The sequence below is a fragment of the Choloepus didactylus genome, chromosome 24 (genome assembly GCF_015220235.1).
Source record: "Choloepus didactylus isolate mChoDid1 chromosome 24, mChoDid1.pri, whole genome shotgun sequence".
Lineage (NCBI taxonomy): Eukaryota > Metazoa > Chordata > Mammalia > Pilosa > Megalonychidae > Choloepus > Choloepus didactylus.
In genome coordinates this window covers 11,109,645-11,135,465 of record NC_051330.1, presented here as the reverse complement: position 1 = coordinate 11,135,465, position 25,821 = coordinate 11,109,645, and the positions used below count along the sequence as shown (strand labels likewise).

At 39.2% G+C, this 25,821-nt stretch overlaps 1 protein-coding gene across 4 annotated transcripts in view; it reads right to left on the bottom strand.

The window, feature by feature from the left end:
• Positions 1-25,821, bottom strand: part of PDE10A (phosphodiesterase 10A) — a 786,289-nt gene that overhangs the window by 336,467 nt on the left and 424,001 nt on the right. The window lies entirely within an intron of this gene.

Below are 25,821 nucleotides of genomic sequence, written 5' to 3'. Positions count from 1 at the left end.
GGTCTGAGAATTTTTGCCCAGATTATGCAACACTGTAGCACATCCATGGAGGACACTGTCCTTGCAAATGTCAGACAAACTAGATAATGGATATCGGAATCTTCTATTAGTGAACACACTCATTGAATGCAATAAGTTTAGTCACAAATACAGAATGAATGTCCATTGGGCATATAAGTTCAAAATAAAAAGACAATTTAAGGGCTCACGGAACACCAACTCCAAGCCATTTCTACTAATATATCTCTGTAAGATACGTTTTGTCTTTTTGCACCACATACCCAAGAATCACTCAGATTTGCAAGATGAGATGACAGTTCTCCCTTAAGCGTACAAAGCGTCCCTCCTCTCTGAGGCTGGGTGATTCTGGCATCATCACCACATAGTGTATTTTTAAGTAAACTGATATGCTGGAAGAGATTATTTCAGAACCCCTGTAAAGGACATACACCATTCTCATGTCTGAGAATAAAGAAAGTCATTGTGCAGAAAAACCCAGCTTTTGATCTCGTTCCGATTGTAATCCTGCAGAATAAAGCAAATGCCTTTGCAAGATTCACATCTCTCCATCAAAACAAAGCCACTTTAGAGACTTCATATTTTTGAAGCCTCAAAGCATTAGGGAGAAATTAAAGAATTAGTAATAAGGGAGCACAAACTGGCACACTCTTAGTTAATATCCCTGAAATATAGCTCAATAATGGCCACTCCACGCTAAGCGCACGGCATGCTTCCAGAGAAGCAGAACGTTGCAGAATGCCGAAGAACTCACAGGAATGGAAAGTCAACACATGTAGAAATATTAAAGCTGTCAGGTCCTTCAAAGGAGGGAAAGAGAAGAGGGATCACAGGCGAGCACTTAATGATGTCAATTAGCATTACAATCAAGTGCAAGTAATTAGTCTCATTATCTTAAGAAGGTAGTATTTCTTTACAGTTACAGAAATTACTGGGGACAGGGAGAGGGCTGGAAAACTCCTTTTGGAGGAGGAAGAAGAAGAAATAATTGATTAAGAAAAGAAACTAACCAACCAACAGTAAACATTTAAAAACCCAGCAATTTTATCTCCAGAGAAAATAGGGAAAGGGAGTTTGGAGGAGTTTTTGGAAACAGGAATAGCTTTCTTAGGTCATTTTTATTTTTAAAAATTCCTCTTTTCCTACAATACATATTTTCCTGAAACTATGTATAAAACTGAATTCTTGTAAATTGAATTCAAGCATAAATGTTCTGGAAGGATGCAGTATTTAAGAAAATCCTATTAGTAAAACTATTTTTTTCCTAAAGCGAACAATCTCCTGAGTGCATCAGAATCATCTGCAGTGATCCACAGATGTTGGCTTCCAACCTCCCACCATCACCCCAAATGTCAGATTTAGTTAGGTCTGGGGAGGAGCCCAAGAATTTGCATTTCTAGGGAATTTTCAACGGATAACACTTTGAGAACCAGGCCCTTAGATAAGCTTTGTAACCCTGGATTTTGTTTGTTTGCTTGTTTGATGACAGGGATGTATCTGCAGCCCCCTCCCATCCCCTCAGGCAACTGAAGTTCATATTTGTTTGTGGAGTAGCATGGGTTGCTACACAATATTTGCTGGCTTCTCTGCAAGACAACATGATTTAGTTAGTAGAATGAGCATAGACTTTATGCAGAGACGCCTAAGGCTAATCATAATCCTGACACTTATTAGCTGGGTGACCATGAAATCTGGTTCTCCTTATGTAAAACAAGGATAACACACTCTGCTATCTCAGGATTGGATTAAATAATGAATAACGGAAGATTATTTCCTTGTCTTGTTCCAGAGAGTATTTAAGAAAGTTTGCAAATATACATAAAATAGAGTGAGACAACAAGATAAAAAAAAATTAAACATAAATGCAAACAAAGAAAGCAAAAAAGGACAGGGTAAGGAAATCAAGGTGGGAGGGGGGATGCCAGAAAAACATATACCACCACAAAGAGTGACACTCTTGAGACGGACGAGCATAAATTTGACTATAAGCTTTCTGGCAATTGGGGCAAAAATGCAAATTGGTCATTTACTAAAAACAGATCACTTGTTCTGGAAAAACAGAACAATATTCCTGGTAGGAAGGAAATGAGCATGTCTCCCCAGTGTCAGTCTAGTCAACAGACTTTCTTAGACACAACCTTATGATAGCGTTTCCCAAACGAATCCACACGTCCCACTGATGGTTCAGTGTGACCAACTGGTCTAGCTGAGGCCACAAGACTCTGCTCTGGCTTAATTCAAGTATTTATGTGGCAATCATGTCTATATCATACTCCCTGAAAAGTGGCGGGAATAGAGCTGTTCCGTGCTGCCAGCTAAATACAGACAATTTGCCTTCATTGAGAGTTGAGACGGGGGAAGACGGAAAGTTCCTTTACTGAAATTGAGAAGCCACTCTGAACTCCTAGAAGAGAGCCCCTCAGCTTCCCCTCATCAGAGGCAATATTCTCCTTGGAAAAATGTTTGGTTTCACACTAATGGAGAAAAGACAAGGGAAACAAAATCAAATACTGTAAAGGTATACTCCTAGCGGGTATGTGCCCAGCATAAGGACTGGATTTATAAAAGGCACTCAGAAAAGGTTAATATCCCCAAGGGGATATTATTTATTATTATCATTTGTGGTGGTAGTGGCTGATATTTCTCATTTTATGATGCTAAATGCAGGTACCAGTTTAGTCTTGACATTCATATACCATCACAGCACAGATTGGATTTGTCTTTATGATGCAAGTCGTGTGTGTGTGTGTGTGTGTGTGTGTGTGTGTGTGCCCATTGTTAGGAAAAAGAAGAAGTTCCGTAACATACCGTCTCTTACTGAATGTACACCTCGAGCCAGCCCATTAAGTTGGTTAGGAGAAAACTAGCAAAATTTCTTAGGTAGTGAACATATGTGTAGGCAGTTAACTTAGGAAATTTCTGTCCAAAAAAAGTATCATACCAGATTTGGAATTATGCTATACAATAACACAAGTGGATGCTTTAGCTAGAGTATATTCTCATCTAACTATTTTTAACTTAGTACAAAAGGGATTGGTGGAAAGTTCTAAGCATTTTCTTACCTATGAATTTTGTAAAATTTACTTGGAGATTTAGGATTATTTCTTAGAGAGAACAGCTTCATTTATATCCCAATAAATGAATAGCCCTGTTCAAATCAAAAATTAAAGCCCAGAGTGAACACAAGCATTATCTTCGGTTTGAATGAGATACATAATTTGGGGCATTTAAGAAAGAGGATATCTTTGATAGCCACTTAAGGAAAGACTGTAAACAAAAATTAGTTAGGAATATTGTATTTTAATTGAATGAAAACTGAAAATTTCATATCCTGACAGAAAAAAAAAATGTTAAACCAGTACAATTACAGTAAACTGACTGTTTGCAATATGTCAAAGAGTAATCTTCAAAATTACTGCAAATATCACAAGCTAAGTGTTATCATTATGTAAATGCAATGCAAGCCATTCCCATGACCTCTAGTAAGTTCCTTCGCTTTGGTTCTTTATTTTTCTACAAATTTCAAATCTATAATTCTCTATAGGCAGACATTTAACTTTATGTGACAGATGGGAACAACTTGTGCATCCTGGGCTTATGATGCATATTATCAAAATAAGCCCATATTTCTCCTGAGAAATAGGTTCCATAAATTTGCCCCCAAGATTTTACCATTTTAGCAAACCCACAACCCAGTTCATTGGCTATCTGCAGCTCAGGTATAAAGAATTTTAGACATACACACATCTCTCAAAACAAAGTTATAGCAATTATTCTGAGGAGCAAAATTGAGGGTAAACACAGAGACATTTAATTTGTTAAATTGCATTTATGAAATGCATCCTCCTTCCACTGATCTAATCATAGAATGCTGAGGATTAAACATCAATCACTTAAAAGAGAGTGCTCTAATCTTATTACAATTCACAGCTTCTCAGAAAATCTTCACCAGGAAGAATGCAAGCAAAACTAGCCCCTACAGGAAACCTCACATTCCAGACGTTCCATCCCAAAGGCCCTAACCGAATCCCCAGAAACAGCAGCTGTCTGTTCGCTTTCAGCTTCCCACAGTAAATGCAACACTGACTATTCCGAAAGGGAAATCTGCTACCCAAGCAATTATTTTGCAAAAAATCTGGATAGACTGTTTATGCACCCACATGAACACATGTGTGAAAAATTAATTGGAAGTACAGCAAGAAGCCTCGTTTGGATTTAGGATGTTCGCTTGCTTTAATCAGGCATAATTCTATCTACTGTATAAACTTCCTGCTTCTCAGACCCAGTTACATCCACCCTTGATCTCGGAAGAGCAAGAAGGCGTAGTGGAGAGGGAATCTCTCTGCCTAGCTGAATGATCATAATTAAGTCACGTAGCACCTCGGAATCAATGTTACTATCAGTAAAATGAAGATCAACAAAGGCTTGCCTCTCTAGAAAGACACCTACTATTGTACCTGAGATGGTTAATGTAAAAGTCCTAAAGAAATGAAATGACAGCAGCTAATATGTTTTCAGAGCATTGACTTAAGTGCTTACTATTTAACTCACCCAATCCTTCCAACAGCCAGATGAGAAACGGCCTATTAGCTTCATCCCATTTGATAGATGAGATAACTGAGGCAGAAAGAAATTATGCAACTCATATGTCACAGACGGTAAGTGATGGGGACAGAAAATGAAGCCAAAGGTACACTGGATTCCATGCACTCAAACCACCATGCTACATAAGGATGACAAAACAGGAGGAGTCAGGTTGAAGCAAAGATCACTGCATCGAACACCTTGGGTCGTGGCTTGCACAAGTCTACACTCCATCGCTGACCACGTCTTCTCTTGCCATAGAAGTGACTGCACCACCCAGGGACCCTGCCTGAGTTTCTAGGGTGTGTGTTTGTCTGGATAGATAAACACACCTGTAACATGCATGGATTGTACCTGGCTGTGAAACAACTGTGTGTAACTGGTTCCATTCCCACAAGCTGAGCTTTATGGTAGAGGGTTTACATTCCAAGACTTTGGAAGATTCACCCACATTTGGCATGAGAAAAGAGAATGCACTCAGTCAACATTCAGTAAATATTTTTGGAGTACCAACTATGCATCCAGCAACATAATAGGGTCACAAAGACAAATGAAAATACCCATTTGTAACCAGGCATGATTTTTAATGGTATGTTAAAGCCTTTAAACCCAGTATTACTAAACTTTGTCCTATGTGAAGGGTGGGGAAAGTCCCCGAGAGCGAACTTCACTGGCTCAGACTGGAAGATTAGGTACTAAAAAGCCTTTAAGGAGTAATCACTGATTTCTCTGGAGAATATTTACAATAAAGGCAGCATGCCAAAGCAGAAGGCAAAATATGGCTTGAGTTTCCCCACAGCCAAAAAATAATTTCTAAAAATGTGCCTTGTCTCTGCCTTTTTAAATAAGAAAATGCTTTTGAGCAATTTGTCTCCACAGTCATGTTTTTCCGTAAGTTTTTTATTCCAGCCCCCATCTTGCATCCAAAACTTCACTCACTGTTGGTAAATGCTGTCAATAACATGTCTTTTAAAGATGGGTCAGAATTTCTTTATGCTGGGTGAAAGGGTACAGCTCAAAATGGGTCTGTAATCAGATTCTCAGGTACTGCCTTCTATGAAGTACCTCAGTGTAAAGCCTATTTTTCACCAAAAGAACCTATTTTAACTCTTCCTGAAGTTTAACATCCTACCAGAGGGTGGAAATCTTTCTATACCCACTTTACAGTTATGATTTCTTTAAACCCAGTAGGGGTCAAAACAGGCTGATAAAAGCTAAATGCAAATGCTTTTTAACAAAGAAGGAAAGAAACACAGAGAGAGGGGAGAGGGAGGAATTGGGAGAGGGGGAGAGAGAGAGAGGGAGAAAGAGAAAGGTGGAAGGAAGGAAAGTGAGAAGGGAAGAAGGAAAGAAAAAAGGACAGAGAGCGTGAGTCAGACATTTTTACAAAGAAACTCTAGCTTTAAAAGAAAAATAATTGAATTTTCTTATAGCAATCACTACCATTGTTTTGCTGTTATCCTTTTTTCAAGAGCTCATCATTTAATTTGCACTGGCTTTGAGATAGAACATTTAAACTTTATATTCTATATTGTTGACACAGATACTCAGATAAATGCAAAATAAAATTGTAAAAATGCATATAGTCTGAAATCTTAGACTTGATCATTTAAATTTATCTAGTTAAAAGAGGTAAAAGTTAAGTTCGTCATCTCAAGGTTAAGTCACCCACATGACGCCCACACTGTATAATAAGGTATGTATTTAGTTGCCTACCTAGCAATCTAAAATAGAGTATGTGAACAACAGTAGCAAATTAGCTACTATACTAAGAGAACTAGAGTTCCTAAGTACCTGGAACACGCAAATGACACTCAAACATTATATAACAATAAGGTTTATTAACTGTAATATTCTGTCCCACAGATTCTGTAATGATACCCTAAGAATGCATCAAAATTGTGCTGAAGTTTACAGTTTACAGAGCACTTTCATATTCATTTCATCTTTACCCTGACCGAAAAATAAGGAAGGAAGGAAGGGAGGGAGGGAGGGAGGGAGGAAAGTAATTCATAATTGAAGTGATTTACCTGGGAGTCCACCAGTATTCAAACTCAGTCATTTGATTCCAGATCTCACTTTACATTATTACTCTTTCATGCCTATATAGCTTTTATTGACTTATTGCTATATGACTTTTATTCATTACCATAGTTTGAAAACTGAGTTTGAAAACTCAGAGACTTTTTTTTTTTACAGGAAGGCATACCTATTCTAATTCCCAGCTGCAATTAATCAAGATAAAAAATGAAGGGAAACCTAAAAAAAACAGTCTATATAGCAGCAAAAGGAGTGAAAGTTCTTTATGTGGCATGCAACTATTCACCATGTTACTCTTTTCTTCCAGGGTACAAGACATGGAAACTTAACGTGAAATTTCTATATGCTGAAAAATGTTTTTAAACTGCTTTCAAGGCTTTCAAATCATAAAGACTCTGATGGCTCTTATTCATCATTTTTTTAAAAAATGCTTTAAAAATTGCATGTCTTTCTGTTCTGTATTATTATTATATATTACAGTTTTTATACCACTTTCAAATAACAAACCATAATAGATCACTTATTCAGCAAACAGATATTTTAAACAAGTATGTGTATGCCATTTTTCATCTGTTACGGTTTAATAGTAAAATGTTTATCAACAAGATTTTGAAATTTAAACAAGGTTACTCATGTAACTCCAAAATGGGAAGGAGAAGAGTTAATTACTGTAACTCAGAGGAAATATAAAGAATGTGAAAGCTAAATGAAAATCAAGGAGAATTTTTACTTAAAAATCTGTACATCAGATTACTGTGAAATAGCGACACATCCCAAAGTAATTTGGGCGGAGAATAAAAATATATATGCAGGGCCCCCCTGAGGAGCTGGGGGAAAATGGAAGTGTTGGGCTTCCTCACCTGGATTGCTGCTGATGTTCTCACAAACACTGAGGGCTGGCAGTTTGGTACACTGAGCCCTCCATTTTGGGGCTTGCCCTTATGGAACTCATTACTGCAAAGGAGAGGCTAAACCTGCTTATAATTGTGCCTGAGTTTTCCCCTGAGTGCCTCTTTGTTGCTCAGATGTGGCCGCTCTCTCTCTAATTAAGCCACCTTGGCGGGTGATCTCACTGCCCTCCCCCCTACATGGGACCTGACACCCAGGGGTGTAAATCTCCCTGGCAACGCAGATGTGACTCCCGGGGATGAATCTGAACCCGGCATCGTGGGATTGAGAACACCTTCTTGACTAAAAAGGGGGATGCAAAATGAAACAAAATAAAGTTTCAGTGGCTAAGAGATTTCAAATGGAGTCAAGAGGTCACTCTGGTGGGCACTCTTATGCACTATATAGATAACACTTTTTAGGTTTTAATGTACTAGAGTAGCTAGAAGTAAATACCTGAAACTATCAAATTGCAACCCAGTAGCTCTGACTCTTGAAAACGATTATATAGCAATGTAGCTTACAAGGGGTGACAGTGTGAATGCGAAAACCTTGTGGATCACACTCCCTTTATCTAGTGTATGGATGTTTGAGTAGAAAAAAGGGGACAAAAACTAAATGAAAAATAGGGTAGGAAGAGGGGGATGACTTGGATGTTCTTTTTTACTTTTATTTTTTATTCTTATTTTTACTTTTTCTGGTACAAGGAAAATGTTCAAAAATAGATTGGGGTGATGAATGCGCAGCTATATGATGGTCCTGTGAACAGCTGATTGTACACCACAGGTGACTGTATGATACGGGAATATATCTCAATAAAACTGAATAAAAAAAAAATCTGTACATCCATATTAAGCATCAGTAACTACCATGGTACTCTTCTACATCCACCCTTTCAAACTTTCCTATCCATAACAGCTGAATTTACACCGTATTCTTATCTGGACATCAAACGTGTAAAACAAAGTTTTGATAAATTATGACAAAGTCATTGCTATAAGATACAGATTTAGATCAAACACAGATTGCATAAATAATAGTTTGCAAATTTTTTTATAAAAATTGCTTTCATAATAGTTTATAAAATTGGCAGAGTATAATGAATTCATACAGTTAATACAGTAACCTTACATCAAATGCTATTTGCCTTAGCAACTGACCAGGAAACATTGGGAATACATGAAAAAATATACATATATATATGTATATATCACTTATCTGAGACCACTACTCCAATAACCATTCTTCATGTAGCCAGAAGAGATGTGACAAAGCCACGTATTTTATCCAGAAGCAAGGCCCTCAGTTCCCAAGTTCAGGGCTAGTAACTTACACGCAAATGTGGCTATCTGCTTGACCTGACTCTATTAAAGGATGCTGCAAACTGCCTGGGGCTGAGAGGACAGGAAAGGCTTTGTGAGCAGACATATGAGAACCAGCAAGGAATGACTGATGCCCATCAACAGAAAAAGAAAAGAAAAACTTAAAAGGTTAGAAGATGTGTAAAAATGCATGTGTGTGTGGCCACTTATGCAAACAGAATGATTAACTTTATGAGTTCTTTAAGGCATTTCCATATTGTAAGGGAACAATAATTGATGTTCATCAAGTTGAAAGATAAAAGATTGTATCCACTCTACTACATCCAAGAAGATAGGGACAGGCATCACACATTTCTGCAAGACTTCCATGCAAAATAATTTAAATCACTGGAAGTGGGTACTTTAAAAGTCACATTTCAGTAACCTGGAAAATATTTCCTTCACCCAAAAACCTAGATCCTCCAGCTTTTGTGCAATAACCACAAAAAGAGTCCATGACAACATGACAAACCAGAATGAGGGCGAGTGTCCACTCACCGAGCAAATATTTGTTAAGGGCATATGACATTAAGGCACTCAGCTGGGATCCAGGAGTACATCAAGGAGAAAGCAAACTTCCTTCCTGCCCTCACTGAGTTTACAGTTTTAGTTTCTGGGCCTCACTTCATTTACACTTCATCCTCGGGAAAACAACCAAACGAGCTAACAGATATAAAATAATTTTTTACACTGCATGTCATTACCTATCTGTAAAATATTGTTATTCATATTAACCAGTTCAGAACCTCTGAAAGCAGCACTAGGAGTTACCTAACATAAGGACATCAATCTCAAACTTCAAGGACATAGCCTAATATGAATTTGGTTTCCTTCCCCCACTGAGGATGTGTGATCATAAACATGGGTGTGTTTTTCATCTACTCCTTTTCTGGGGAATGTAACTTATGGCTTTGACTCCAGAAAAGCAGTACACCTTAATATCGTTGTCTTGAGACACTGGAAACAGCTACTCCTGGTTTCAAATGTGTGCACTTGGGCAAAAATCTGTTCTACCCTCCAGATGCTCTGCGATCGCCACTCCCTCCACCAGAAACACCTTCTCTCCCACAAGCCCCAGCCCTCCATCCCACCTCCATCCTGGCTCACTCAGGCTTTTCATTCTCCTTTATCACTTCCTCCTTGGGGAGGCTTTCCCAGAAGTCTCAGAGTCACTTAGCTCCCCTTCTATCTGTGTCACTAGCATGCTCTACTTGTTTAAGTCTGCCTCACGTACTAGACATAAGGATCTGCGCTTTCATTTGTTCATCACTCAAAAATCATTCATTCACTATAATGAATTGAATTCTAGTGGGGGAGACAGACACACAAACAGAGAAATTAAAACAAATAAAACATAACTAATTCAGAACTATCAAAGGGGGCAGTGCTCCAGAAAGTTCTGAGGTATGAACACACCCAAGTAATTGTGTGGAACAACTGTCCCTGGTGTTAACTGGTAGAAAGTAAGACGACTCTGTCCTACCATCCTCTCTAGTCTTGCTGAGGAGACTTATAAGCCAATCTCAAGTGCAGTCACATCTGTAATCTTTATACATTCTGGCTTTCTCTCTGTACCCACATGGCTTTCAAATACTCTTAAGTGGGTGACTGTCGTTCAGCCCAGGTAACTTGGTTACATCCAGTTTGTTAATTCAGATCTACAGAATCGTTTGCATTTTATTCACTCTTTCGCAGCACCCTTCCCAAAGAATATGTACCCCATCACACATTTTTAAGTTGACATATAAAAATTTTTATCACAATTTTAACTACTTGCGAATGACGTATGTTCCCACATAAATTTTTTTTACAGCAAATCTGCCTTAGATGTATTTCTGTCAAAACGTTGGAGCTAAGGGATAGTTCACCCGGCTTATGGAGTCTGACCACCACACATCCTGCTGGGCAAAGCCAGTCCTCAATGTCACATCCAATAGCTAAATCTGACCTAATTTCTGTTTGAAAAAGTTATTTTAAAATTTAAACACATGCTAATTTGGATACCTGTGACAACTTTCTCATTTCTGAATACTAATTCTAAGATGGATGGGTGGATGGATGGATGGGTGGATGGATGGATGGATGGATGGATGAATGGATGGATGGATAGACGGATGGATGGATGGATGGATGGATGGATGGATGGATGGATGAATGGATGGATGGATAGACGGATGGATGGATGGATGGATGGATGGAGACACAGATTTGCCATGAGTTTGTCAAATTGGTGAAGTAGAGTCTCTCACATTCACAGAAGCTTTCCTTTGTTTTGTTTTCCCTGAACTCTCCCTTGGGAGCAAATGAATCTTTGTTCTGTTGTTTAGTTCTTGAGAGATTTTTACACTTGGAGGATCACAGTAAGATTCTGGATAGGAAAGACATAAGCCTTTCTTCTTTTGGACGTGGGAAAATGATAACTGTGAAAGGGAAAGAAGAAAAGTAAAACTGGCAGACTTGTTGTCAGACAACTGTGCTCAGGCAAATTCATATTTTAAACAGAGTCTATATGAAGGATGAGAGCCTAGAAATTGATTTCTTTTAAGTGATCTGTGCCATACACACTCTTGAAAGTACAGGTACACCAGTTTGAAGACAGCTGGTGAAGGTTACCCATTTCAAGAGGTCCCATAGGATTTGGAATCTTCCTTTCATCTTCCCTGAGCAAAGGATACTTCTAATATTCGTACTTATTTACTTTTATCCCAGGGTATCATACATATGAAGGGAGATTGTAGTGATTTTCCCTCAGGTTTCTCCCTCTTTACTGTAGTCAAGTACTGCTAAAATTTTCCTAACGTATTTAAATGATAAATAACGGTGTATTATCCAAATCTTCACTAGGATCAGTAATTTCAAGAAAGAAAAGAGTGACTATACTATAAGAAAAGTGCAATGATTTATGTGAAATGGATTTCTTGACACACTGAGAATTCTGAATACTATGTCATCAACTTGTGTGTACATAAATCTAATTATTCACACACACACAAAAAAGGAAACAGTATTATCATCTCTCCAAGCCAGTAGTTCAAGCATACATAAAAAATTATTAAAGTGTTTTGCCAAAAGAAATTCCAAATACCTCATATGGCTCTCATGTGTGGGTACATATTTATACATGTGTTTCTTGATTTTTGTCTCATTCTTTATAAAAGGATTTAGGACTACAAGAAACTAAAAAACAAAACAAAAAACAACAACAACAACAAAAATGAAAATAAATGATATAAATTTTAGGCAAAAACCCCCAAAATTCCTGCTATGTAAAAATATTGTCCTTACAGTTCAGAGACAGAAAATAAATTACAGGTTACCAAGGACCTGGCAGAAGTGGGAAAATGGCGGGATTGGGGAATTATTGCTTAGTGGGTACAAATTTGGGGTGATGAAGAAGTTTTGGTAATGGATGGTAGTGTTGGCAGCACAACATTATGTGTGTAATTAATACCAGCAAATTGTTTACCTGAAGGTAGTTATACAGGGAAATTTTGAGTTGTATATATGTTACCACAATAAAAAGGTTTTTTGTTCTGCCTTTTTTTTTTAAATGTGGCCTTTATAACTTTCCGGAGAATCTGAATTATTGGGAGCAAGCAGAGTGCCCCTTCTCCACATGAAAATTAATTACTAGAGCAAAAAGTCAGTATGCCTCATGTGTTTGGTATACGTATTCACATACCCAAGTTATGAAAATGATCTAGAGACTATGATTCTGTTTCTATTTAAAATATATTGACTTTTTAGAGACCCAAAGGGAGAAATTTGTTTTAATCAAAAATAATGTGTTCTTAGGCACTAAATATTGAAAAGCATCTTGAAAAAGAAGAACAGAGTTGGAAAACTTACATTTCCTGATTTCAAAACATATCACAAAGTCACAGTAATCAAAATAGTGTGGTACTGGCACAAGTACAGACATATAAACTAATAGAATAGAATTGAGAGTTCAGAAATAAACCGTCACAGCTATGGCCATTTGACTTTTGTCAAGGCTGCCAAGCCTACTTGGTAATGAAAGAACAAACAGTGCTGGGACAACTGGATACTCATATGCAAAAGAATGAAAGTAGACCCCAACTTCACACCATATACAAAAATCAACTCAAAATGGATCAATGACCTAAACATAAGAGCTAAAACTATAAAACTCTTAGAAGAAGACCTAGGAAAATATCTTCAGGACCTCGTATTAAGCAATGGAATGTTAGACTTCACACCAAAAGCACAAGCAACAAAAGAAAAATTAGACAAACAGAACTTCATCAAAATTTAAAACTTCTGTGCATCAACACATACTACCAAGAAAATGAAAAGACAACCTATAGAAATGGGCAAAAATATTTGGAAACCATATATCTGATAAGGGTTTAATATCCATAATACATAAACTCATACGTTTCAACAACAAAAAGTAAAACAGCCCAATCAAAAAATGGGCAAAGAATTTGAACAGAAATTTCCCAGAGAAGATATACAAAATAGCCAATAAGAACATGGAAAGACGGGCAATGTCATTAGCCACTAGGGAAATGCAAATCAAAACCACAGTAAGATACTACCTCACACCCACTAGAATGGCTATTAGTTGAAAAAAAAAAAAAAAAAAAAAACAGAGAAAATAACAAGTGCTGGCAAGGATGTGCAATAGTCAGCCACTGTGGAAAACAGTTTGGCAGTTCCTCAAAAAGTCAAACATAGAGCTACCATATGACCCAGCAATCCCACTTCTAAGCACCCACCCAGTAGAACTGAAAGCAGGAACTCGCAGCAGCTTTATTCACAATATCCAAAAGGCGGAAACAACCCAAGTGCCCATCAACTGAAGGAAAGATAATCAAAATGTGGTATATATATGTGTGTGTGTGTGTGTATATATATATACATATATATATATACAGTGGAATATCATTCAGTTGTGCAAGGAATGACGTTCTGACACGTGCTACAACATGGACGAACCTTGAAGATATTGTCTTGAGTGAAACATGCCAGATATGAAAGGACACATATTGTACAATTTCACTTATATGAGATAACTAGAATATGCAAATTCACAGAAAGTAGAGTACACATTACAGGGGTGTAGGGAAGGGGGAGAGAAGAATGGAACTCAACACTTAATGGGTGTAGAGTTTCTGTTTGTCCTAACAGAAAAGTTTCGGTAATGGACGGTGGTGATGGTAGCACAACATTAGGAGTGTAATTAATGCCTCAATTGTATGTTTGGAGGTTGTTACAATGAGAAATGTATATACGTCCCCACAATAAATAATAATAATGATAAATTCTTCTAAGACAGAGAGTAGCAAACTATGGCACACTGGCCTGTTTTTATAAATCAAATTTTGTTGGAACACCAGAAAAATCTCACTCGTTTACACATGGCCCATGGTTGCTTTCGCACTACAACAGAAGAGTAACGTATTTGCAACAGGGACCGTATGCCCCCAGAGTCTAAAATATTGCCTCTCTGTCCCTTTACAGGAAATCTGTGCCCCTCTTCTAAGGCAATAATTTCACAATAGAGTTTTCATAGGATATCCTATTTTTACAATTTATTTTCAAATAGCCTCTTTGTCCTGTTCCTTAGTCTTACACAGTTACCACTGTAATAATTTAATCAATCACCTCATATAATTTTCCATTTCAGAAAAATGCAACAATTAAGGTATTTTCACTAAATTAAACCACACCTGTGCTCAACTTATAAGTAGAATTACATTCTTTAAAAGTTTGTAAAACCTTCTGGAAGAATCACCTTTAAAAGGCGAAGACCAGGAAACCAAAATGGTAGAAACTCTTGATAAAATGAGTGATCTCTGAGTAGGATGTTCTAGCTTATTTAACTTTCTCATTAATTGAGGGTTAATCGGAAAACCTTTTGTGTTTCAAATTTTTTGCTAAATCTCTTTAGAAAATGTATATGTTCACCTTCCTCCCTTACCAAATCCCATACAAGAATATAAATTATGCTTTCTTTGATTATGACATGCTTCTCCCTTAAGAAGCATAGTTTTACCTGGAAACCTATGTATGGGTAGAACAAACGCAATTGTATGGATTCATATCGACCGAGAAAAATTCTGGAACTTTTTTTAAAAAGTAATTCTTGATGCACACTTTTAAGGAAGTCATTTGCCTCAGACTCCTAAAGCGGCACGAGGACAATGAATGCTGTTTGATTTGCAGATTCTTCTAGTAGCAGTGGTCTCTGGTGCACTGGGTCACATCTTCCCAACCCACTTCTGATTTCTGCCACTGCAGCAGGGGCCAGTTCCTGGCACGGTCCGATTCAGCAGAACCCACCCTGCATCTCACTGCTTCCTCTCCAGTGCCCTTTGCAAGGCCACGAGAGCCCTCACACACAGCCTGGAGGTGCACAGTTAGGGTAACCCTCTCCAGGGGGGTGTCTGGTGGGTACTCTTGCCCGGAATCGAGCCCTCACTGCCCACGTGAGCCATTTCAACAACTCACCCTTCAGTTAGCTTTTCCTCCTTCCCTGTCGTCCTCACTTCACTCCCACTCTCCCAGCTTCTGCAATTACCTCCCAAATACATAACCCGTCCTCATCATCTCAGGCTTTGCTTCTGGGGAAACTCAAACCAAGAAATTCGAGTTCATCAGAAACTTTCTTCCAAGGAATCTGGGTAATTAAGTGATCCACAGAAGCCAGAGTTGCTCTGAAGATGATTTTACAGAAACACAAACGCACTCAATTCTGGTAAAGCCTACTCTTGCAGTCAACTGAGATCTCGTTAGAAGTTTCCTTCAGCCAATGACTTATGTCCACCAAAACAACGGCTAAACATGACTACAAATAGTTTCCCATATTCTGCCATTTGAGGATAATATCCTTATATAAGGTAGGAAACAAGGAGAAAATGAGGCAAAATAACCCAGCAAGCTAAGCAGTAGATCAAACATTAAAATAGGACCATGCTTGATTCTTCTCAAGAAAATGGGCCTGTCTGGCACAAATCAGGAAATGATTCTCTGGTGACATCAAAAAAGGGGGGATCAGAGGCTTTATTGTGGTCCCATCCCTCATACCCCACGATACTAGTTTGTGTTTCTTCTATTGCAGAAAAAGTACTGAAGGAAATGAACATTTTTGAGCACCAATTTATGACCCAGAAATGTAGCCTTATGAAGTTACCGAAGAAGAAGCTAGAATTCGGAGAAATAAAGCACAGTTGAGATGTGACGTCAAATTTTCCTCCAGAATATGTTTCCACAACACCATACTGCTTCTTAAGATTTCTTCATTCCCTATATACTTAGTAAATGATTCCTACTGAATATACTTCTAGTTGTCAGAGATATAAAAATAGTAAACTGGCTCCTGCCCTCAAGCTTGCAATGTTATGAAAAGACAGGTGAACAGACAATTCATTTTTATATCACTGCACACTTATTATCCTGATGTTGAATACAAAGAACAGAGGAAACCAAGAGAGAGAGCGCTTTGCCATGGCTGCACGGTTCAACACCAGACTGGAATGTCTTTTAATATTTATGAAAGAAAACTAAAAAAACAGAAGCCAAGGCAGTAATTAAAAAACAAAACAAAACAAACAAAAAAAAACTATACATGGCCATCCTAAAAGATTCCAAAATATTGGAACAGATAAAAGTGTAATTCCTCAAATTATTTGCAGAGTTTTAAATTAAAATAACATAATTTATTGAGAGTTTTGCTTCAGATAAATACAAACCAGATGTAGAATGTCTTTAAAAGGGGTTTCCAATATTAGCCTTCCCAAAATTCACCCGCAAGGAGATAACTGCTCAGAGCCCAGTCTCACTTTTCTTCCCAGTAGGGTGAATTAATTCACAAAAGAGAAATTTTATGCTGAGACCACTCATGCAGTTAACTTATAATACAGACCAACAATCTTCAAAATTCTAAAGTAAAGAAATAACCAGTTACAAAGAAAAGAATTATACATACAAAGCAAAGAAAAGCTGCAATGTCCACCTGATAATGGTCCGAGAGGGACGGTGGGGCTGCAATGTAAGAGGACAGTCTAGGTGAAGCCCACGTCTCACCTGAGTGACCCTCTGCTTCCAGAACTGCAACCTGCTGAGCATACCCATGATCAGCAGCAGCAGCGAGACCCAACAGAAACACTGATCTTTACTCAGAGCCAGGTGAATATGAAAAATTCCCAGGCAAGAGAGAATACAGGTCAGATCTGTTGGAGGTGCATCCGTTCCATAAATGGGGAAAGAAGACGGTAACAGCCTTTCAAAAAAATAAACTCCCCTAAATGGAAGAATTCTAATGGCAATCACTTTCTTTTAGTGCTTTCTCTTTCTGAAAATTCTTACTTTTTATTCTCAACACACATTGTCCTTTAATTTCTTGCCAAGAAAGAAGAATTGCTCCACACTCCAGCCATTTCCTGATATCGCTGTTTCCAGAAGCTGTACTTCCTGTAACTACAAAGAAACACCTTTCCCAGCCAAATGGATGCTTGAGACAGCCTTTTTCTCTTCATTTCCCTCTGCCAGCCAACCAAGCTTCCCCACCACTGCAATGGCAGGAGCAGGCCGCCATGCTGTCCCCCTCAGTAAGGACTGTCACACATTAAGCTCTCCCCAAAGCCAAAAAAATAATAATGCCTACTGTTTTTTTAAAACATGTATTCTGTTCAAGGCACTCTTCTAAACACTTGATATATATTATATCATTTCATCTCAAGCACAATCTCATAATTGTCTCAAGGAATGGACTTCAATTCAGATTTGTCTAACTCTGAAACCATGTTCTTAATTAAGCATTATGGTATACCTCCTCCTTGATATTTGCTTAACAAATATGGACACATACACATTTCACAACACACCACAGTCTCCACCTTTTCTGGCTGAAAAGTTGCCTGTCACAAAGCATTAGACAAATACTGAAAAGGCCAGCAGAGTGTGTCAAGAAAGAAAGAAAGAAAGAAAAAGAACCAGAGTAAACTCTTGGTATTTCTTTTCACAAACCCACAGGCACACACGCAAACACACACTCCACATGCCCTTTTTGAGAACGATCTTTTAATATGGCATTTAGAAAAGGTTTGGATCATCCAAGAACCTGAAATTTAATAACTTACTTAGCAATATATGGTACTTCCCACCAGACTGTAACCCAGATACAAATCATAATAATTTCAAATTTTAAAAATTGGGCCAGGATATATTTAAAAATGCATCCGCACAAAACAAAAAGAAAATTCAAAAATCACTTAGAAAAAAAATGACAGATTTCCTAACGATGGCTCATTTGACAAAAAGAACAGAACGGTTACAAAATGCACAGGGTGCCAAAACTCTACAGATATAAAAGAATCTTCTGAGAAATGAAATAAAACTGGGGTACTAATATTATTAATTAAAAAAATAATCTTTAACATAAAGACTGAGCCCTCCTACAATTATGCCTAAGAGGCACCTCCAGGGAACCTCTTCCGTTGCTCAGATGTGGCCTTTCTCTCTCTAAGCCCAACTCAGCAAATAAATTCATTAACCTCCCCCACCACCCCCCAGCGAGGGACATGACTCCCAGGGGAATAAATCTCCCTGGCGATGTGGGACATGACTCCCAGGAATGAGCCTGGCCCTGGCAGTGAGGGATTGGAAATGCCTACTTGACCAAAAGGAGGGGGGAAAGGGAAGGTAACAAGCTGAGGTCACAGTGGCTGAGAGATCCCAAATAGAGTCCAGAGGCTATCCTGGAGGTTTCTCTTATGCAAGCTCCAACTAGACATCCCAAATGGCCACAGTATGCCATGCTCTTACCAAAAGTCGATCCCAAATACCTAGGTCCCTACCTGACATTCTATAAAAGATTCACTAAGTTTTATCTTTCAGAAACTTAAATCCACCAGAGTGCTCCTATACCAGTCAAGTCCTAAAACCCAGAGGCAACAGCCTCTTTAGGATCAACTATCAGATTGGCCACTTTCCCCACACTGTCGACAGCCCCTTAATATGAAAAAGTTAGGGTGCTCACTGCCTAGACATCCCTGAAGATGGAGAAAGAGATTGAGAGGAAAGAGTAGCAACAAACAAGATTTAACAAAGGTCTATGAATACTGAAACTTTATGTAAATATATATATATATATATATATATATATATATATATATATTTTTTTTTTTTTTTTTTTTTTTTTTTTCGGATGCTTGGGTGTTGGAATGACTGGAAGGAGGTAAACGATGTGGTGGGGCTGTACCATATAGCAACCTTTGGGATTTCCTCTATATCTGCTCATTGAATTGTGCCCTGAAAGTCTTCACCTTTCTGTATATACCCTGCATTGCATAATAAGGAAAGAACTGAAACTGTGGGACTGCAATCCATAACAATTTTTGCAATTACCTATATGACTGCTTGTTGAGCTGTACATCAAGAGATGACACCCTTCCGTGTGTATATTTTACAATAACGGAAATGGCTGAAGTTGTGGAACTGTGACCCATGACATTCTTTGAAATTTGCTAACTACTTGTAAAATAGTACTTTCAAAGTTATCACTATTACATATATATGTTAAAGTTAACAATTAAAAAACGTAGAAGCAAATTGAAGGACCTTTAGAGAACGCTTCTCAAATGACAAAAAAAATAAAAATAAACCATGAAGATATCTCCCAGGGATCTGAAAAGCCTCTAAAGACATTTACCGCTTCAATGGATTGAAAGGAGCTTTCCCCTCTCCACCTCCAAGCCCCAGTCCAAGAAAAAAAAACAGCAATAATAATCAGGGCTTCCCCTCTGAAAAACCATCCACTATGAGAAAACAGTGCCTTCAAGAAAGCGGCCTAAGTATGAGCAATCTGACAACTTTTTCAACTTTTTGCATCCCCAACACCTGGGTAAGTGACAGGGATTAACCAAGAGAAGCCTCGAGAAGCATGAATGCACAAGCCAAAGTTTGCAAGGGTAGAAATGAAGGTTGAAATGTAAGTTAGGAAAGGGTTTTCACAAAATCCAGTAACCAGGAAGGAAGTAGCAGCTAAAATAAAACCAGTAGGTGGACTAGAAGGAAATAATATTAATAAGACAAAGAAAAATGTCAACATTAGGCACAAAACACAGGAAAATAAGCAGGGCTAATACTCACACTAACGCGTAAAGAGCAAGAATCAGCTAAGAAACCCACTTACTTAGACTAACACTGCATTTTTAACTTTAACCCCAAAATAACATCAGAGAATAGATCAAATGTGAGGATCAAGTTCCATGAGAAAGTTCCAAACACAAGGAAGGAATTGTTGGTCCTGATCTAGACCAAGTTCTCAAAAGGCAAAGACAATCTTGACTCGTGATGGTCCAGTTCCCAGCAGAGAACGGCTCCCATGCTAGCTCAACAGACGTTTGTTAAGGAATGAATGAATGAGTTAGCAGTGCCCCCTTTCCAAATTAATAACCAAACCACCATCACATTAGAATAAATTATAATAAAACGCTGTGATCTCTATTTAGTGGCAATACCCCTTGGGGCCACATTTTCATTCACTTGAGAAGTGCTGGAATGTAAAGCTCACATTTCCGCAAGGAAGACAGTCAGTTTCTTGCCAAACTGTAGTGATTTTTACCAGATGAAGCTGGCTGGGCCACTCTCCAATTGTTTAAACACTAGTTCAGTCTTAAATGTGAAGCCATAGACTGTATCAGAGTCAGAAAATGCATTAAAATGGAATTGTGATTTTTTTTTCCTTTTTCAAGTTTGTGCATGACGTAGAAAAGGAGTTGATAAGAAAGAAGAGGGATATTGATGCATGCAATTTTTTTTTTATATTCATGGCTTGACATTTTGGGATCTTGTGTAGGAGAAGTATGTGGGAGTCTAGAGGAAGACAGAAATTGACTGAACAAAGTTTAGGGGCTAAAAAATAAAACTATGATCTCGATAGGAAGACAAAAAATTGTGCAAAAAAAAGATTACATCAACAAAATAAGGGAACTGAAGATCAATTGCGTGACATTTCAGTAAATATTTGTTTTTAAATTTAATTTTTGAATAGATAATAAATTAAATTATTCAGAAATTTTAAAAATATAAAAAGGTTTACACTGAAAAGTCTCACTACAACTCTTGGTGGGCTCCCAACCAGTTCCCCCCTCTCCCGTTCTCCATTCCACATCGCCCAGTAAGTGTTCTTAGTTTCTTGTCTTTCTTTCCAGAGTTTCTTTATGCAATTACAAACAAAAACAGGTATATGTTTGTTATTCTTTCTAATATGAAAGTACTTGTATGTGTGTGTTGGTTTCCACTCTGCTTTTTCTACATATCGATTTACGTACATGGAAGATCTTTGGGACATTAGTTTTTTACTGCAGCAAATTTTATATTTAAACCAGGCCTCACTGATAAGCCTATAGGTTGTTTCCAATATTTTATTTCAAACAGTGCTGCAATATATTAATAACCTTGTTTATAAGTCATTTCAGCAACACGTGAGTATATCTGAATGATAAATTCCCAGAAGTAGAATTATTGGTTCAATTGGTACATGCATTTTTAATATTAATCAGTATTGCCAGACTTCTCATATTGTGTACCAGTTTATACTCCACCAGTTATGTATGAGACTACCTGCTTCCTCACAGAATTCCCAATTGCATGTGATAAAGAATATTAATTTTTGCAAATCCAATAGGTGAAAACTTGCGTTCATCTTACCATAAATGAGGTTGAGGGCCTTGCCATTTATATCTCTTTCTCTACAAACTGTCTATTCATATCCTTCTACTATTTTTTAGTGGACCATTGTTCTTTATCTTAACCATTTCTAGGAGCTCTGCAGTAGACTGAATTATATATCCCAAAAAAAAAAAAACACATGTTCTTAATCTGCCTTCCTCTGGGTGTAAACCTATGGTAAAGAGGTTCTCTTGAAGATGTCATTTTTGGTTAAGGTGAGGCCCAACTGGCTGAGGGAAGGCCTTACTACTCAGGTTACTGGAGTTCTTTATAAGCAGAAGAAATACAAACATAGAGAAAACCACAGGTTGCAGCTAGAAGCCAGAAGTCAACAGATACCAGAAGAGAAAGGAAAGGACATCCGTGCGACAGAAAAGCCAAGGAACCCAAGGACTGCCAGCCAGCCAGAACACTACCAACCCAGGGGAAAGTAAGCCTTTCAGCTTCTGAAACCGCGATACAATAAATTCTTGTTGTTTAAGCCAACCCATTGTGTGGCCTTTGTCATGGCAGCTGGAAAACTAAGATGGGCTCTTTGTACATTAAGACGATTTCACCTGCCCCCAACCAAGAAGCAGCAGTCCAGCTCCTTCTTCAATCTCTGGTTTGGCCCACCTGCCCAATTCTTCAGCCTCCTTCACATCCATCAGGGTCACCCAGAAATCCTACAAGGTGTCCACCTCTGGCCTCCGGACCTTCATCAGCTGCTCTTACATGAGCAGGCCCAGCACCTGCGTCAGTTCCTACTCTTGGGTGGGCAGTGGTGGGCAGCAGCTTCCAGGGCAAGCTGGGCACTGACATGGGTCTGATCGGGGGCTATGGAGGGACAGGGAGTGGAGGGGGCATCACAGCTGTCATGTTGAACCAGAGCCTCCTAAGCCCCCTTAAACTGGAGGTGCACCCCAACATCCAGGCCATATGGATGCAGGAGAAGGAGCAGATCAAGACCCTCAACAACAGGTTTGCTTCCTTCATCTTCAAGGCATGGTTCCTGGAGCAGCAGAACAAGATGCTGGAGACCAAGTGGAGCCTCCTGCAGCAGCAGCAGATGGCTGGGAGCAACATGGACAGCTTGTTAGAAAGCTACATCAACAACCTTCAGCAGCAGCATGAGTCCCTGGGCCAGGAGAAGCGCAAGCTAGAGGCAGAGCTTGGCAACATGCAGGGGCTGGTGGAAGACTTCAGAGTAAGCATGAGGATGAGATCAACAAGCGAACAGAGACGGAAAATGAATTTGTCCTCATCAAGAAGGATGTGGGTGAAGCTTACATGAACAAATAGAGCTGGAGTCCCGCCTGGAAGGGCTGACTCAGGCAGCTGTATGAAGAGGAGATCCATGAGCTGCAGGCCCAGATCTCGGGCACATCTGTGGTTCTCTTCATGGACAACAGCCGCTCCCCGGACCCGGATGGCATCATCACCACGGTCAAGGCCCAGTATGAGGAGATCGCCAACTGCAGCCAGGCCGAGGCCGAGAGCATGTACCAGATCAAGTACGAGGAGCTCCAGACGCTGGCCGGGAAGCACAGGGATGACCTCCAACGCACAAAGATGGAGATCTCCGAGATGAACCGGACCATCAGTGGGCTGCAGATGGAGATCGAGGGCATGCAGGGCCAGAGGGCTTCCCTGGAGGCTGTCACTGCTGATGCCAAGCAGCGTGGGGAGCTGGCCGTTAAGGACGCCAATGCCAAGTTGGCCCAGCCGGAGGGCACCCTGCACCAGGCCAAGCAGGACATGGCGCGGCAGCTGCGTGAGGACCAGGAGCCGATGGACATCAAGCTGGCCCTGGACATCGAGATTGCCACTTACTGTAAGCTGCTGCAGGACGAGGAGCCGGCTGGAATCTGGGATGCAGAACATGAGTGTTCATATGAAGACTTCCAGTGGCTACCACTCAGGTCCACTGAGCCCCATCTTCGGGGGCCTCTCAGGCACCGGCTACAACTGCTCCTTCAGCTCCAATAGGAGCCGTACCAGCTCCACCAAGGCCGCGGTTGTGAAGAAGGTTGAGACTCGTGATGGGAAGCTGGTGTCCGAGACATCCGATGTCCTGCCCAAGAGAACTGCCACTGCAGCCCCTCCCAGGCCACCCCCCTGTCGTGCTGCCCCAGAGTCTGGGGACAAGGAGCTGTGCAGAGGGGCATAGGCAACAGAGACCTGGGGTACCCCTTTTTGCCCATGTCCTCAACTGGTGGGAAGCCAGTTTTGTCTTTCTTTTCCAAAATGAAAGTCTCAGTTGGCTCTGCCAACCCAAAAAAAAAAAAAAAAAGATTACACTCATGCTAATGGTTTTAAGCATTCTTTCTAACACAGAAGCTGAAGAATTACGAGCAGTTTGTTGTTGCTGGAGCTTACGACACACAGTAGGAAGCAAAAGAGACATGGGGCAGGAAGGCAAAAGGGAGTCACAATGCAGAGCTTTAAAAGAAAACATCATAACTTTTTTACTTGTGGCATTTGGGACCAGAAAAAAGTGTTGCTGTTTTTTTAATGTAGATTAATTCATCTACTTTTTCTTTTATTACTTCTGGATTTTGAGTCATTTTTAAAGGCTCTCCCCACTCCAAAGGTAGAAAAGAATTCTTTGTTTTCTACTTTTTATGGTTTCCTTTTTCTCTTTTCTTTTCTTTTTAGCATTTAAATATTTGCTCCATTTGGGGAATTTATCCTGGAGATACAGTAAAACATATGATCTAATTTTATTCTCTAGATTACTACCTAGCTGTCTCCAAATCATCTTTTATCTGAGATGACACTTTCATTATACACTAAGTTCCATTATGTATCCGGATCTGTTTTAAGATTTTTGTTTGTATTTATATGCCAGTACCACATTATTTTAATTATTGAGGTTTTATAACTAGATCTTTAATCTACCTAAAAAAATTAGACTACATATTTAATCATGAGAAACAAAGCATATGACCCTTAAAAGGCATGATTAATGATTAGACAAGACTATTTTTAAAAGTAAACTTCTGGTCCTGGAACAAAAAGAAAATCTGAAAATGTACGTGACTGTAATAGCAACATATATACAATGTAATTACCAAATCCAGGAATCACAGTCATCGATCCCTTTAGGATATCCTTTCAGATGTTTATTTTGGAAGCTGTTCAAACTGTAATATAGGAACATATATAATTACTGCAAAGACAAGTAAGTACAATTTGAGTTCCATATAATCAATTTGCTTTCCTCCTTATTCTCGGTCAACCTCTACCCTCCCTACCTGCAATTCTGCAACTAACCTTCTAGGGTTTTTTGTTGTTGTTTTCTCAGCAAAGCGAACAGCTCTTCATGCACAATTACTTCTTACAAGATACTTACCAACTTTAAAAAGTCCCAATATGCTTGTATTTGTATAAATAATTCATCATATCCAAATAAGTGGCATTGTTTCCGCATGTTATCAGCGCTTTCTCTCTGCTAGTGTAGCAAATGTTTTCCTCAAAGTAAAAAGCTTTCTATCACTGCCTCAGGAAATGAAAGAGAGGCACTGAAAGTGCTCTAAACACTAATAAGTGGCCTGCTTCCCGTCACTTCCTGGTTGTGAGCTTTACCGTGTGGGATCAGCACCCCAGAAGTTTCGGTGTAAGCAGATCCCGAGCTCACGGTAACTCAGAAGCCCAGGTCACGGGTGCCACACAGAACATTTGGATTATATGAAAAATATTAACAGATCGAATGAAGTTTCAAGTAATGCTAGCAAAATTTAACAACCACACGATTCACTTCATTATTTCTTTCCTTTTAGGAAAAGTAATCTTTTCAAATGACCATTTCGATCACATCCTCCCACTTAAGCACCTTCACTTACTTATTCATTCATTCAACACACTCACTGTGCTTGGCAACGTGCTGGGCACCGAGGTTCAGAAAATGTTAGAACCTGCTTCCTGCCCTCTAAGAATATACAGGCTCGTGGAAGATAAACACAAAAGCAGGCGGTTATGAGCACCAGGCATTACAAAGCAGAGATGAGGGGACATGACCGAGACTAGGAAAAAGGAAGGACTTTCCAGGGACAGTCAAGAGGAAAGACTTCCCAGGCGGAACAGATATCATGGTCCAGGGCGGAATTTCAAGCATTACAAGCAGCTAGTGCTACTGGAGCTTAAAATGCACAGCTGGAAGTGGAAGACAGGTGGGGTGGAAAGGCGAACAGAAGTCATGACACAGCTTGAAAAGAACCTGTTAGGAACTTTGACTTCATCCTATGGA